General features: G+C 44.3%; 1 protein-coding gene and 1 long non-coding RNA gene across 51 annotated transcripts in view; one reads left to right on the top strand and one right to left on the bottom strand.

The window, feature by feature from the left end:
* MAMLD1 (mastermind like domain containing 1) overlaps positions 1–13,313 on the bottom strand; it is a 144,324-nt gene that overhangs the window by 17,732 nt on the left and 113,279 nt on the right. The gene's annotated exons all lie outside the window — the stretch shown is intronic.
* LOC123571305 (uncharacterized) lies at positions 515–7,657 on the top strand. Its single transcript, XR_006695467.3, has 3 exons — positions 515–784; positions 889–1,061; positions 5,982–7,657. It is a non-coding gene; the product is annotated as an uncharacterized lncRNA (long non-coding RNA).

Below are 13,313 nucleotides of genomic sequence, written 5' to 3'. Positions count from 1 at the left end.
TACCATGTATTGAACACATACAATGTGCCAGATGCTGAGTGAAACACTATAAATGTTTACTAAGTGAAATGTTCAATACCCATGGCAAGCCTGAAAGACGGGTACCACTATGATCCTCACTTAATAGGTGGGGGAAAATAAGGTTCAGAAAAGCAAAGTAACTTGCTCTAAGTCACACCATATGTAACTGGCAGAGCTGGAAGCTGAACCTGAGGTTGACTTACATGAAAATCCAGGCTCTTAACCGCAAATACTACAAATGCTTCAATATGAAGCAATATTCAAAACATAACCCTCACCCCAACCCCCACCTCCCTTCCCACCCTCAAATTCCCTCAGTATCTCCTTGATGGGTACAGTGAGCGCTGCTGATAGGCCTTGGACTTCCAAGGGAGCCGCCATCCAACTAACTGTCACGTTTGGGCAACCGAGGAAGGGAGTGGCAGGATTTCCTTTGGAGATTTCCGGAATTAGACAGCAGATTTAATGCATGCATCTAAATTCTCTCTCTCCCAGAGCCTCATTGAAACTACAGTAAGAGTTTATGTTTTGTTTTGTTTTTAAAGACAAAATCCCACCAGGATAGAGAGAATAGGAGAGGAGATAACAGCATTATAATTTATGAAGCTAAAATGTAGATAGACCAGGATTAACTGACTACACAGCACCAAGGAAGCTGAATCACAAGACAGCAGAGGAGAAAACTGGAAAGGAACGTGGTCTATATGGCAGAATCTTCCCCAGGCTCAGGAAGAGGAGTTCTAGATTATCTCAGAACTGGGAGGTAAAGTGGAATGGGGGGATATGGCCAGTGTAATGGGGTTGGGCTGAAAGCTGGTTAAGGAGCAGGCAGATCTCTAAATTCCCTCTCTGACTCTATGTCCCCAGGCATCTCCCTGTCCCCCAAACTGGAAGAGGTCTGGCTTGATCCTTGTCTGGCGAATTTCCTGCTCTGCTTTCCTAGTCCTGCTGGCCGGATCAGCGGAGGCCACTCTTCACCCCACAGGGACGTTCTGTGTTGCCCTACACCTGGGAACTGGAGGTACTGGAGGCAGGCTGCGGTGAGTTTGAAAGCAAAACCCAGAGGGCAGTCCAATCTCTTTGGCCATATTTCTTCTGTATATCCAATACCATGTCCACAACTCTGCCAGTGTCCTGATGGTTGTGGGCTCTACACATTCCCAGGAAGCTGAAGGCAGATAATGACCAGGGACAGGTCAGCCTCTCTTCTTCTGAAAGCCTTCATCTACTAATGGCCTGGACTCTTTCCTTAAACGCCTAGATTGTGCTTGCCAGTAAGGTTTTTTGTTTGTTTGTTTGTTTGTTTGTTTGTTTGTTTTGAGACAGAATCTCACTCTGTCGCCCAGGCTGGAGTGCAGCGGCATGATCTAGGCTCACCATAACCTTCGCCTCCTGGGTTGAAGGGATTCTCCTGCCTCAGCCTCCTGAGTAGCTAGGATTACAGGCACATGCCACCACGCCTGGCTAATTTTTGTATTTTTAGTAGAGATAGGATTTTGCCATGTTGGCCAGGCTGGTCTTGAACTCCTGACCTCAGGTGATCCACCCACCACGGCCTCCCAAAGTGCTGGGATTACAGGTGTGAGCCACTGTACCCGGCCAAGGTTTTTGTTTGTTTGTTTGTTTTGTTTTGAGACAGGGTCTCACTCTGGTCACCCAAGCTGGAGTGCAGTAGCACAATCACGGTTCACTAAAACCTCCAACTCCCTGGTGGGCTCAGGTGATCCTCCTACCTCAGCTTCCCAGGTAGCTGGGACTACAGGCATGTACCACCACACCCAGCTAATTTTTTGTATTTTTAGTAGAGACGGGGTTTCCCCATGTTGCCCCGGTTGGTCTCAAACTCTGGGCTCAAGCGATCTGCCTGCCTCAGCCTCCCAAAGTGCTGGGATTACAGTTGTGAGCCACTGTACCTGGCACCACCACTAAGCTTTAGAAAATGAAGCAATTTACAAGTTTTAGTCTATTAATAAGTGATGAAGCTCTGTAGAAAAGCAGGGGAATAATTATCTTTTATCAGGAAGGTCACATGGGGATCTGCTTGGGGGTTGTCAACATTCTACTTCTTGACCTGATCAGTGTTGACAGCAGATTTTCATTTTTTACTTCTTTATTAAACTGTACATATAGGCCTTGCACACTTTTCTACATCAATGTTATATTTCATAATAAAGGGAAAAGCTATATACACAACTTGATACCAGTAATGTGAAATATATAGAAACAAATGACTGAAATACTGCACTCCAATATGTTCACACAGTAGTTGTTTCTGGATTATTTAAACATTAAATGTTTATGTATTGTATTATGCCATGAGGTTTGTGCTTTCCACTTTTCTGCATTTTCCAAGTTTACTACAAAAGGTACATATTACTCTTATAATCAGAAAGTCATAAAATATATTTAAAGAGACAAAATTGAAACTAATAAGGATCAACACAAAATAGATGAGCCATCTGTGGAAATCTGCGCAGAAGAATACTACCTAAAGAGATTGGTGACGTGCATGATCTCACTAGGATGAGCTCAAAGCTTGCAAGAGCCCAGGGTCTATTTCTAGGGCTGGCTCTTGGAAGCCAGGATAGTTGTTATCTCTGGGAAGAGGGAGGGGCACACAAGGGGCTTCTAAAATATTCTGAATGTTCTATTTCTGAACCTGGTTGGTGGGTACATGACTGTTGGTTTTATTATTATATGTTTTATATACTCTTCCGTATGTATGGTGTGGATTCCAAAAAAAGATTTCCTTTAGAGGAAACCAGGATCATGTAAGTAGAAAATATGGTGCTATGTTGAAGGAAAAACTCAAGTTTATATAAAATCATCATCATTTATAGGTTTAAAAAGTTGCTTTGGAATTTTGGTCTAACTGACTTGTCTTTTCTGCAGCAAATCATGCTCCTTCTGGACCTGCTCCAGGCAGAGGGGATTAGGGTGGGTTCAAGGCTGCAAGTACTTAGCTCAGCACACTCTCCTCATGGGATTTAGGGTTTGTCTGGTGTTGGCTCTCTGAGCGCTTGTCAGGAATGCCAACCCTTCCAAGGTTCAAAATTTGAAGGCTGCCTTCCTACCCCAGATTTTGTCCAAATAGATACTCAAGTATGTGTTTCAACTACAAATGACCCTGTGCTTTCCTGCTACTCCTCTCTTTCATGGTAACCTGTCTGATGTCCTTCCTTCCCTACATTTATGGGAGGGGGATCTCATTCTCTGTTCTCCTGTTACCGAAGCCTCCACCTTCGGTCTTCTTCTGACCCGTCTGGTTTTCCTGGAGCCACCTCCTCTCCTTACCACCCTCACACTTTTGTAACTTGAGGAGAAATGAGAGATCACCTAGTCAGGTCATCATTCTCTGTAGATGAAGAGGCCCAATGGTTTGCTCAAGAATTGCCAAGTGAGTTAAAGACAGAGAGTATGAGAGTCAGCAAGACCTACAGAAAGCATCTATCCTCACTGTTTTGCAGGGACTTAGTCTTTGTGTGTGGACCCCTGGAATGCCACCCACTAAGAAACGTTGGCTGACACCAACTCCCCACTTGGTAGGTGGGGACACTGAGACTCATGGTAGGAAAGGGCCTTGCCCTAAGCCAGGGCTGAGTGGAACTCATCACTCTGAATTTTCAGTCCAGGGCATCTTGTTACGACTATCCCAAAGGCAGCCACTTTCCCTGGTCTGAAAGACAGGAAGAGAGAAGAGAAGGGTGGAAGGCAGAGTATGCAGCTTTGATGCATATCCTGGTGAAAAAAGATCTATATGAGAAGCAAATTTCACGAAAGGGAAGAGAAGAAAGTGTGCCATACATTGCTGGCCCATTTCAACCTTGCTTTGATTCTTGCTGAAAAGGATACCCTGTATTTCTGAGTTCAACATGCAGGCCAGTGTTGGGGAAGCCACTGCACCTCTACTTTAGCCTCCAGGGCTGTGCGCCTGCAAATGACCTGCAGCCTTGGTGCCTCGCTCTCCAGACTGCATTTTGGAAGACGGGACAGAGGCTTATGGAAGCCCACATTAGAACAGGGGAGCAGAATGGGTGAGATGGGGGATCCTTGATAGTGAACCAGATGAAGGAATGGTAGTCAAATGCCAGGCCTCCTTTGTGACTTCAATCCAAAGGCTCTGAAGCCCTTCCAGGGCGGAACATCAGGCATGTTTACCCCCACTGTCCTCAACAGTGACAGAGGTGCAGTCTTGGGCAGCTGGCCATTTTGAATGCAACCTCCTTAATCTCAAATGGGAAGGCTCCCAGCAGGACCCCTGTAATGCACACCTGGAGGAAGCTAGACTAACCAGAACCTCAGTACAGTTCCATCTGGGATGCCCAGGTCTGAGACGAAAAAGGTAACTCTCTTTTCTGAGTCCTGGCCCAGTTATGTCTCTCTCTCCGCCTCATTCTCTGAGATGCCTGTCTCCCCTTTTTTTGTCCCATCAGGAGGCAAGAGCTATCACTAGGCCAGACTCTGCCAGAAGCCAAGCCAGCTTGTTATCCAGCTTCTCAGGAAGCAAAGAACAGCCTTGTTCCTATCTTATCTCCACTGTCCCCTGTCCCCGCTCCACCTCCCAGCCATTCAGCTTCTGGCTTTCCTAGAGCTGCCTGCTTCTTTGTGGTTCTCCATTCCTTGAAAAGACTTTCTAGTCATTAGTGTCTATAAATGGCCACTTAGCCCAGATTACAGTGAGGTCAACAGCTGGGGCTCTGAGAGTTGTCACACACTGGCACAGGAGAGGAGGCTATTCCCCCAGAGAATTCGGAGGGCACTCCCATCCATTTACAACAAAAAGCCCATCCACTGTGCTTGGCAGTAGGTGATCTGAGAACTAATGGAATCAGGTTAATCCTGTTGCACTGTTCAGTGAGGAGAGCAGTGATGGGCACTGGAAAATACCAGAGACGAGGCAGGAGACCTGAAATCTAGGCTTAGCTCCTCATATACTTGCAGCTGTGTGACCTCAGACAACCAGTGTTACCTCTCTAAGCCTCAGTTTCCTCATGCAAAAGGAGGGGGAATAACAACAGAGCCCACTGCTTGGGGGTGTTGTGAGGACAGGATGAAAAAACAGAGAAATCCCTCAGTACAGGACTCAGTGCAGTGGACACTCTTGCAAGGGCTGGTTCGGCCTCCTACCCCTACCCTCACCGGTATAAACAACTCTGGCCTAGAAGTCAGATGACCTGAGTTTTAATCTCAGCTTTGCCATCAGCTGTGTGAACTTGAGAAAGTCCCTTTCCTTTTTACACCTATTGAGATGATCATGTATTTTTTGTCTTTTATTCTGTTAATATGGTGTATTACGTTGATCGATTTTCATAGATTGAACCAGACTTCTATTTCTGGGATAAATCTCACTTGGTCATGGTGTATAATCCTTTATACACATGTTGCTGGATTGAGTTTGCTAGTGTTTTGTTGAGGATTTTTACATCTTGATTCATAGGGGATATTGGCGTACCTTCCCCTTTTAGGGCCACAGTTTCCCTACGATGATGTAGTTGAACTAGATAGCCTCCAGGGTCTTTCAGGACTCATGTCCTCTGATTCTGTGAAACTAAGAAAATTTAAGAAATCGTGATTCACAGGCATCGGGCAGGAAAAACTTAGACTCCTTGTAGCATAATTAGGAGGCCAAATATTCAGTCTGCTTATTTCTCAAATAACTTTAGTGTCTTCAGTCTGCCCCAACTCTGAGGCCTTATAATCTTTAGATGCTTATGATGGCAACTAAAGCCTACCAGCTAATTCATTTTAAAGTTTTTCCAAATGCATAGGGTTTTATTTTTTCTAGACCTGGGTTCAGATGGGGAATTCGACAAACAATGGAAAGGGGGAAAAAACAACAATCTAAACACTGAGTGACAAAGTAACAAAGAAAGAGTCTAGCTATCAGCCAGTCAAGCCAGCCTTGGCTTTGTTATCCAAAGTAGTCAGTCTAATTCTACCACCAGTTTCTGTTCCTGTAGTTGTCTACTGCCTGCCAGGGACTCTGCCTTCCTAGCCACAACTACCAAGGGAAGGATGTGGTGACCATACCAGTGGCTGCTGACATCTCCTGCCATGGGAAGCATAATTGCCTCCAGCAGCCACCCCGTTGGAACCATCACTGTTGCTGCACTTGGCCTGGGCTGTACTCCCCGCCAATGACTGAACATGGTGAGCATAGTAATGCAGGCCCACTTCTGTGAGGAGCAGGACTCCTCCAGTAGGTGACTTTGGCTCAAGGACTCTCTATTGGCCTGGTTGAGCTTTTCCTGAACTGTGCTACTGTCTAAGACTCTTCTTACCCAATCCTCCTTCTGGCCCCAGTTGTCACAGACCACCTGCATTGTGGTCTGAGTCTCTCCCCACCTTCTCTTGCTCTTCCCTGTTTATCTTTCACAGGCATTTCCCCCAATACATTCCTTGAATGTCTAACCCAATACTGGTGCCTGACTTTTGGCAGACCTAAGCAGACACAAAGGAGCACTTGGTTACCTAGCAATTCTTCCTGCCACAAACATCAAGGGAACCCTTTTTCCCTCACCCCTCTGCCACATCCCACACTGCCCTAGTGAACAACCTCAGAGAGTGCTGTTGTGTAATATTAGGCTGGTGCAAAAGTAATTGCGGTTTTTGCCATTACTTTTAATGGTAAAAACTGCAATTACTTTCGCACCTACCTAGTATTTGTGTTCCCCCAAATTCATATGTTGAAATCTAATCCACAATATGATGTTATTAGGAGGCAAGGCCTTGAGGAGGTGATTAGATGATGGGGTGGAGCTCTCCTGAATGAGATTAGTGTCCTTATAAGAAAAAGCCCAAGGAAGCTACCTTGACTCTTCCATCATATGAGAATGCAGCAAGAAGGCACCATCTACTAATCAGGAAGAGAGCTCTCACCAGACACTGAATCTGCCAATGTCTTGATCTTAAAGTTCCCAGCCTCCAGAACTGTGCACAATGCATTTCCATTGTCTCTAAGCCACCCAGTCTATGGTATTTTGTCATAGCAGCCCGAACTGACTAAGACAGTGAGCCACATGAGAAGTACCCCATCCCCTCCCTTAAGCACTTGGCTCACAGATCAGTGAGTTCATTTCTGCCTGAGTTTTATTGTTATTCTGTAGATTTCTTGGGCTAGATATATTTTTCTGTTATTTTTCTTCTTCACCTCAGTCATGAATTGGTTGTTTTAAAAAAGACAATGTAAGTCATGGGGAAACTCCGGACAACTCTACTCTCCTAGGGTTCCTGATAAGAGGGGATTCAGTTGAGTCCTCTGATGGTCTCTACCTGCCAAAGTCCAGCAGCCCTTAGCAAACATGCTGCTCGTGCCCTGTAGAGAAGGTTCTGGTGTCCCACCATACTTCTCTCTCCCTCATGAAGGGCTTGCAACCCAGCAAATGGATGGCTTATATGGGTCTGTTTCAAAGGAAGAAGAGCCAGCTCTGGGAAGCACAACAATGAGCATAAGCATAACCTACTACTGTGCCTGGGAAAGCAGACAACTTTTTTGATGTATGACTATCTAATGAGAATGGAATCCATCAATTACCTTAAACTTAGGCACAGTCTTCAAATTCAACATTTGTGGGATATACTTTTAGTCAGTTTGTATACTTTATTTGTAATAAATAATCTGGCTTCTCTAAAGAAATTATTTTAAGTGTTTGGTTTGGTTTGATTTAACGGTAAAACTATATCAGTGGCAGAGAATTATAGCAATGGTGATAAACTATAGAATATAATAAATTCATATCCTATTCCTACATTTGAAGCTGCCTGCAGATGCGTTCAAGATGCAGCCAGAAGTCAGGAGACTCAGGCTATTATTCGGGGCCCATCATTTTACAGCCTTGCTGGACTCCCACTTTCTCAGGGGAAAAATGTGGTGTTCATCCAGATTAGCTCTCCAGGCCCTGTTGAATTGGGCACTCTGTAAGCTGGAGGATCTTCTATTGTCTTCACCTAACTATCTATCAACAACCCGAATGGGCATGGGGGAAGAGGGAGCTGGGCATTGACTCAAGGGGCTGTTATCTGAAGAAGAGAGGCCCAGGGTGTCTGGTAGAGAGATACCTTGGGCCCGGAAGGCACCAGATTCCCAGAGAGGTAAGGCGGAGGGCCATGAAAAAGTTGGCTGTAGATGCCAGGGACTCTGGGACTCTCCAGTTGTGTGTTTGTGTCTTCCGAAGACTTGTGTTTCATTCCTTTGGAGCATGCATAATCATACATTGTGGGATGTGTTATATAGATTGCTCAATAGTTCACCACTGTAATAAAATACTATGACTGGAATCTGCCCCCAGTCTGCCTTTGATAGCACTTGTGCAACACACATTTACTGAGCATTTACAGTGATCCAGGACCTGTGTTGTGAAAACATCGATGGACAAGGCAGATATGGTCCTTGCCCTTTTAGAGCTGGCACATTCACGTAATGGTGGAGCATGTCAGTGAAGATTTTTAATAAAGGCTGGTAAGTGCTATGAAGGAACATTGCAGGGCACTAGAGAACAAATAACAGGAGAACCTGACCTAGGCTGGGGTGGGGCGTTGGTTAGAGGAGGCTTCTCAGAGGAAATTGGGTTTAAGCTGTGACCTGAGGATGAATAGATGTTGGCCAGGTGAGGGGCCCTGGGGAAGAAAATTGGCAAAGTTCCCAGACCAACTTGATCTATGTCACAGCTTCACCCAGTGCCACTCCTATTCTAAGACCCGGTGAATACCCAGGTCACATAGGGAGAATGCTTGCAAAATGTAGCCTAAGGATCCAGGATTTCCTTGGGAAAAGAGCTGTTTTCTGCAGTCAAGTGGAATCATTCCACAGACCGCTGTGCTGTAGTAGATGGGGTTGGGGAGGATGGAAAAGCCTTTATCTTTCTGTTTCTAATTTCTTAGACTCCAGAAAATTCACTTTCCTGAAGCTCTAAGGTGTTCTTCACTTTCAGCCTCAATTGTTGAAAATTAGACTACAAACTAAAGCAGGAACTCCATGATATTTAAGTCGTTCATACAGTAGAGTTGGGTGTGTCCCATTTATAAAACAATCCATCATAAGTCAGTATAGAGCAGAAGAGATAGCTAAGAAAAATCCCTGAGTCCTAAATGTCAGAATCAGAAGGGCCCATAAGGATAATCTACATTAGAGGTTCTCAAAGTGGAGGGGCGGGGGTGTCCTTGTACTAGCAGCAGCAGCAGCAGCTCCTGGAAATCTATTACAAATGCAAATTCCAGGGCCCCACCCATATCTATGGAGTCAGAAACTCGGGATGGAACCCAGTAATCTGCATTTTAACAAGCTCTCCAGGCCACATTCCAATGTGAGAATCACTAGCTTAATCCAATCCTCTCATTATACAGAATAGGAAACTGAATCTCAGAGATGCATGGACCACCTGACCCCTGGTCAAGCCTTGCTACCACTGTCCAGCAGGATGTGATATGGATGATGGATCAGTGACCCCCATGTGCTGCTTTCCAACTTCCTCTTTCCCAATTGAAGTATTTTTTTTCTTTTTATTGCACTCTTACTTTCTATGCCAAGGTGAGCATGGTGGCCAGCAGTCCCTGAGACATGAAGAGCTATATACTGACCAAGTTCAGAGGATGACACATCACCTAGGGTTTCTGGATTGGAGTTGGATCCCTTTGGGAAAGGGGTAAATAGGTTTTCCCTAAGAGTGGGCATTTTGGGAGGTGTATGCATGGGAAGGAAGGTGTGTATGAATGAGGATGGCCAAGAGGTTGATTGCAACAAATACTGTTGGTTGCCAGCACTAAGTCTTCCTTCTCTTGACACCTTCCCCCATTTTCATTTAGGCAGCTTCATTTGGTCCATACCACCTCCATGCTTAGGGGAAACTTGGCTCCACACAAGGTTCTGGAGGGGGACACTCAGCTGACATGAAGCAGCATAGTAGGCTAGTAGGCACCTGATCCATTCACACTAAAAAGCATGAAATTCGGGGGGCTTCTGGGAAAGAAGCTTCCTGGCTCTTCTGACAGAGATTCTAGAAGACATTCTCCTGCTCTCTGAATGGGGCAGGAGGAAATTTGTAGCCTCTGTAGTTGCTGGCGCTATCGTGTGTCCACAAGAGGGAGCCAGCCTTAGGATGAGGCTCATGCCACGAAAGGCAGAGTAGACAGCCAGAAAGAAACAGCATCTTTGATGACACTGAGGAACTGTTGATTCAAACCAACCCTGAAGTCTGCCCAACCGCTGGACTTTAACTTTCAGGAATCAGTAAGTCCCCTTTATTGTTTAAGCCAGTGTGAACTGCGCTGTCTGCTAATTGGGACTGAATACATCCCAACTGATAATCTGGCCTGGCCTCTCAGACCCCTGAGTTCATGAGGTCTGCTTTATAACGCCAGTCTCACATTAGAAAACACCCAATTTTTAATGATGAAGCTTAGGGCCTGCCGAACCCTGCTCAGCCTTGAGTCATGTTCTTTTATCTACAGACCAGTTCATTTACAGAGAGAAATCTAACACACCTGAACCATCTGTACAATGCACTCTAGCAAATACATTCAGTATGGATCAAATATCACAATCCTGGGCTCTTCATTCACATCTGAAGTGTGGTACTCAAGCTCTTCAATATGCATTAGTTGAATGTGATACACATTTTAGATACTATAGACTAGCTTAACAACATTAAGAATTTCTGGATCATATTCAATTCTGATGTAAACTAGAATATGTACTTTGTGGATTTCTGTGAAGAAAATAATTGATTATTTAAAATGGGATTCATCTATAGAAAATAGGCAATGCTAGCTCCTAAAAGCAATTATTGGCATCCAACTCCTGAATTTTTAAATCCCTTAAAAAGTCCAAGAACATACCAGAAAGTCAAGATTTGGTTTCAAAGGTAGTAACTCTAAACAAAAAAAATTAAAAGCCTGTAAAAGGTATTGCTGGGTAGGATGGTGATGGCTCTAGAAACAATTGTGAGAGCTCATTCTCTTTCTCAATTCCTAGTCTAATATTGTTTTAAAAACTTTATGTAACAAGAGAGTGAGAAATAGACACAAATCAAGTTCAGGGTTACAGAGCAAAGCCTACCCTTCAGGAGCCTCTTCTCTGGGGGAAATTTCTGAGTTGGAGTTGGCTTGGACAATCAGCTCGGGCAGGACAGATGGGGGATGTGGCTGCTACCCTTGCAAGTGGGATGTAGGGGAGCAGGAATAAAGTAGATTGTTTGGAAAAGAGGAGTAGATATCTAGCTTTCCTCTCTACTGAGACAAAGGTACCTGGAGCATTCAATCCGTTTAGCAGAGCCTTACTTACCCAGAGACCTTCACTCCAATGCTCTGTGATGAGTTCAGAGGCCAGTAGCCAAGATAGGGGCAAAGAATTGGGGGAAGGAGGGAGAGTTAGTGGGAACATCACAGTTGTCTTCAAATCTCTAAAGGGCTCTTAAACCTTGGGGGGTCATATTGTACTAGAATGTTGATGAACCTCAAGGTTTGTAATCTGTCTCAAAAGTGGGTCATGGAGGATTCTAAACTCTAAACTGGATGTCAATCTAGCTCTGACAAATCACAATGCAGACTTTTTGTTCGCAGCAGGGAGTTGAAGTCTTTTAAGTTCCTGAGACCACGTCACCATTCAGAAAGCCAACTTACACAATTTTATTAATGAATGAGTCCTTGGTTGTAATCTTGCCTCTTGCAGTGCAGAATAACTACAGGGCTTGGAAGAGTGGTTCTGCCCACCAGCTGCTATGGAACAAGCTGGGCAGAATAGATCTATATGATTCCAGATCTATATAAATGCACAGGGAATTGACATGGTCAAGGCCACTGCCAGAGGCTGCTCTTTCAACCCCATTCTGCTTCTTTGATCTGTATCAATCTTGAACTAGGGCAATTCATAGAGCATAAGGGAGTCAGGAGACCTTTCTGGGTAGGTGGGTGGGGGAAAGGGCCTCCTTGTGATGTAATTATTCTTCCAAAGCAGATATTTCCAAATTAAAAGTCAACAAAGCAAACAAAAGAATAAAGGAAATGAATAATATGGCTGTCAAAATGATAAGAACAAATAAAAACAAAAACCTAAAAAGATAATTCTCACAAAGAATGTAGAATCTATGATCATGAGCTAGTAAAATAAACCTCTTTTTTTTTTGTTTTAAACCAGTAGTGGGAACTTATTCACATACTATCAAGTTTTCTTATAAGTTACATTTAAGCCTACCAGGAGAACATATGCTTAACAGCCTTCCAAAAACGTTCACTTTGCACTGTGTTAGTCATAAAGAAATAGCAGAGTTACAAACACACCGTGTGTAAGTGAAGACCACTCACTGCTCTCAGAACTGACCAAAATTGATTGGCTTATGTTAGGAATATTACCACCACCCCAAAGTGGTATGAATGAATCTTAACCGGGGAAAAGTAATAAAATGAGTGGCCTGAATTTCTAAATTAGCTGGTTTTGGCTTTTTTTTTTTTTACCATGTGCTGCTGTCACTGTGGTATGTGAAATGGCAGCCAGAAGTTTTGTTTTGTCCTTGTAAATTGCATTAAATGATGACAACAACAACAGCAGAAACAACAGAACAACCAGTGCAAATTACCACTGGCGGTATAAAATTGTGCATTTGTTGGAAGTTGAAGAAATCACATGTTTTCAGACATTGCACAAGTGCTATAGAAGGACAAGAAGCTTAACTGGACCAGAGAAATGCATCATGGTCATTGGGCAAATGAGCCCTACATGCAGATGCAAAGTTCTCCCTTCTGCCCAGAGCAAGAATATCAGGCCTCCAAGCCTTGAAGACAGAGAGTGTCTATCAATAATTCCTCTAAAATGCTCAAAACAGTTTCTGAAACTTAGCATTCTGCAAAGGCTAGCAGATACAGCTCATTCATTGGTTCATTCCCCGCTATGTTCTACTCATTCCTTTCAAGGATCATTCAGCTCACATCTACAGAGCTAAAGACATCTTCCTATGCCTGAGGAGTTTACTACCAAGTAGAGAAGCAGACAACTCTGAGTCACAAAGAACTCTGATGAAGAAGTGGACATCACCACACCCTGAAAGGCAGAAACCAGAGATCTTGTGAGCTGGAGCATGAGCAGGGACACAATGACCAGGTGTGAACTTTCTAGAAGTCATTTTGGCATTGGTCAGAGGCGTCCTACTTTGTGTACCAGTGTCAAGGCCTTAGGAGCTGGTTCTCCCTGTAGTTGAGATCTGTAACCTTTTTCAGAACTCTATTCCAAGGCCTAACACTTGCCCCAGAGGGACAGTTTGCACAGAAAGCCAGTCAGAGATGGCGAGTCACTAGCATCATTC

The sequence above is a fragment of the Macaca fascicularis genome, chromosome X, assembly GCF_037993035.2.
Source record: "Macaca fascicularis isolate 582-1 chromosome X, T2T-MFA8v1.1".
Lineage (NCBI taxonomy): Eukaryota > Metazoa > Chordata > Mammalia > Primates > Cercopithecidae > Macaca > Macaca fascicularis.
This window is presented reverse-complemented; position numbering and strand designations above follow the sequence as displayed.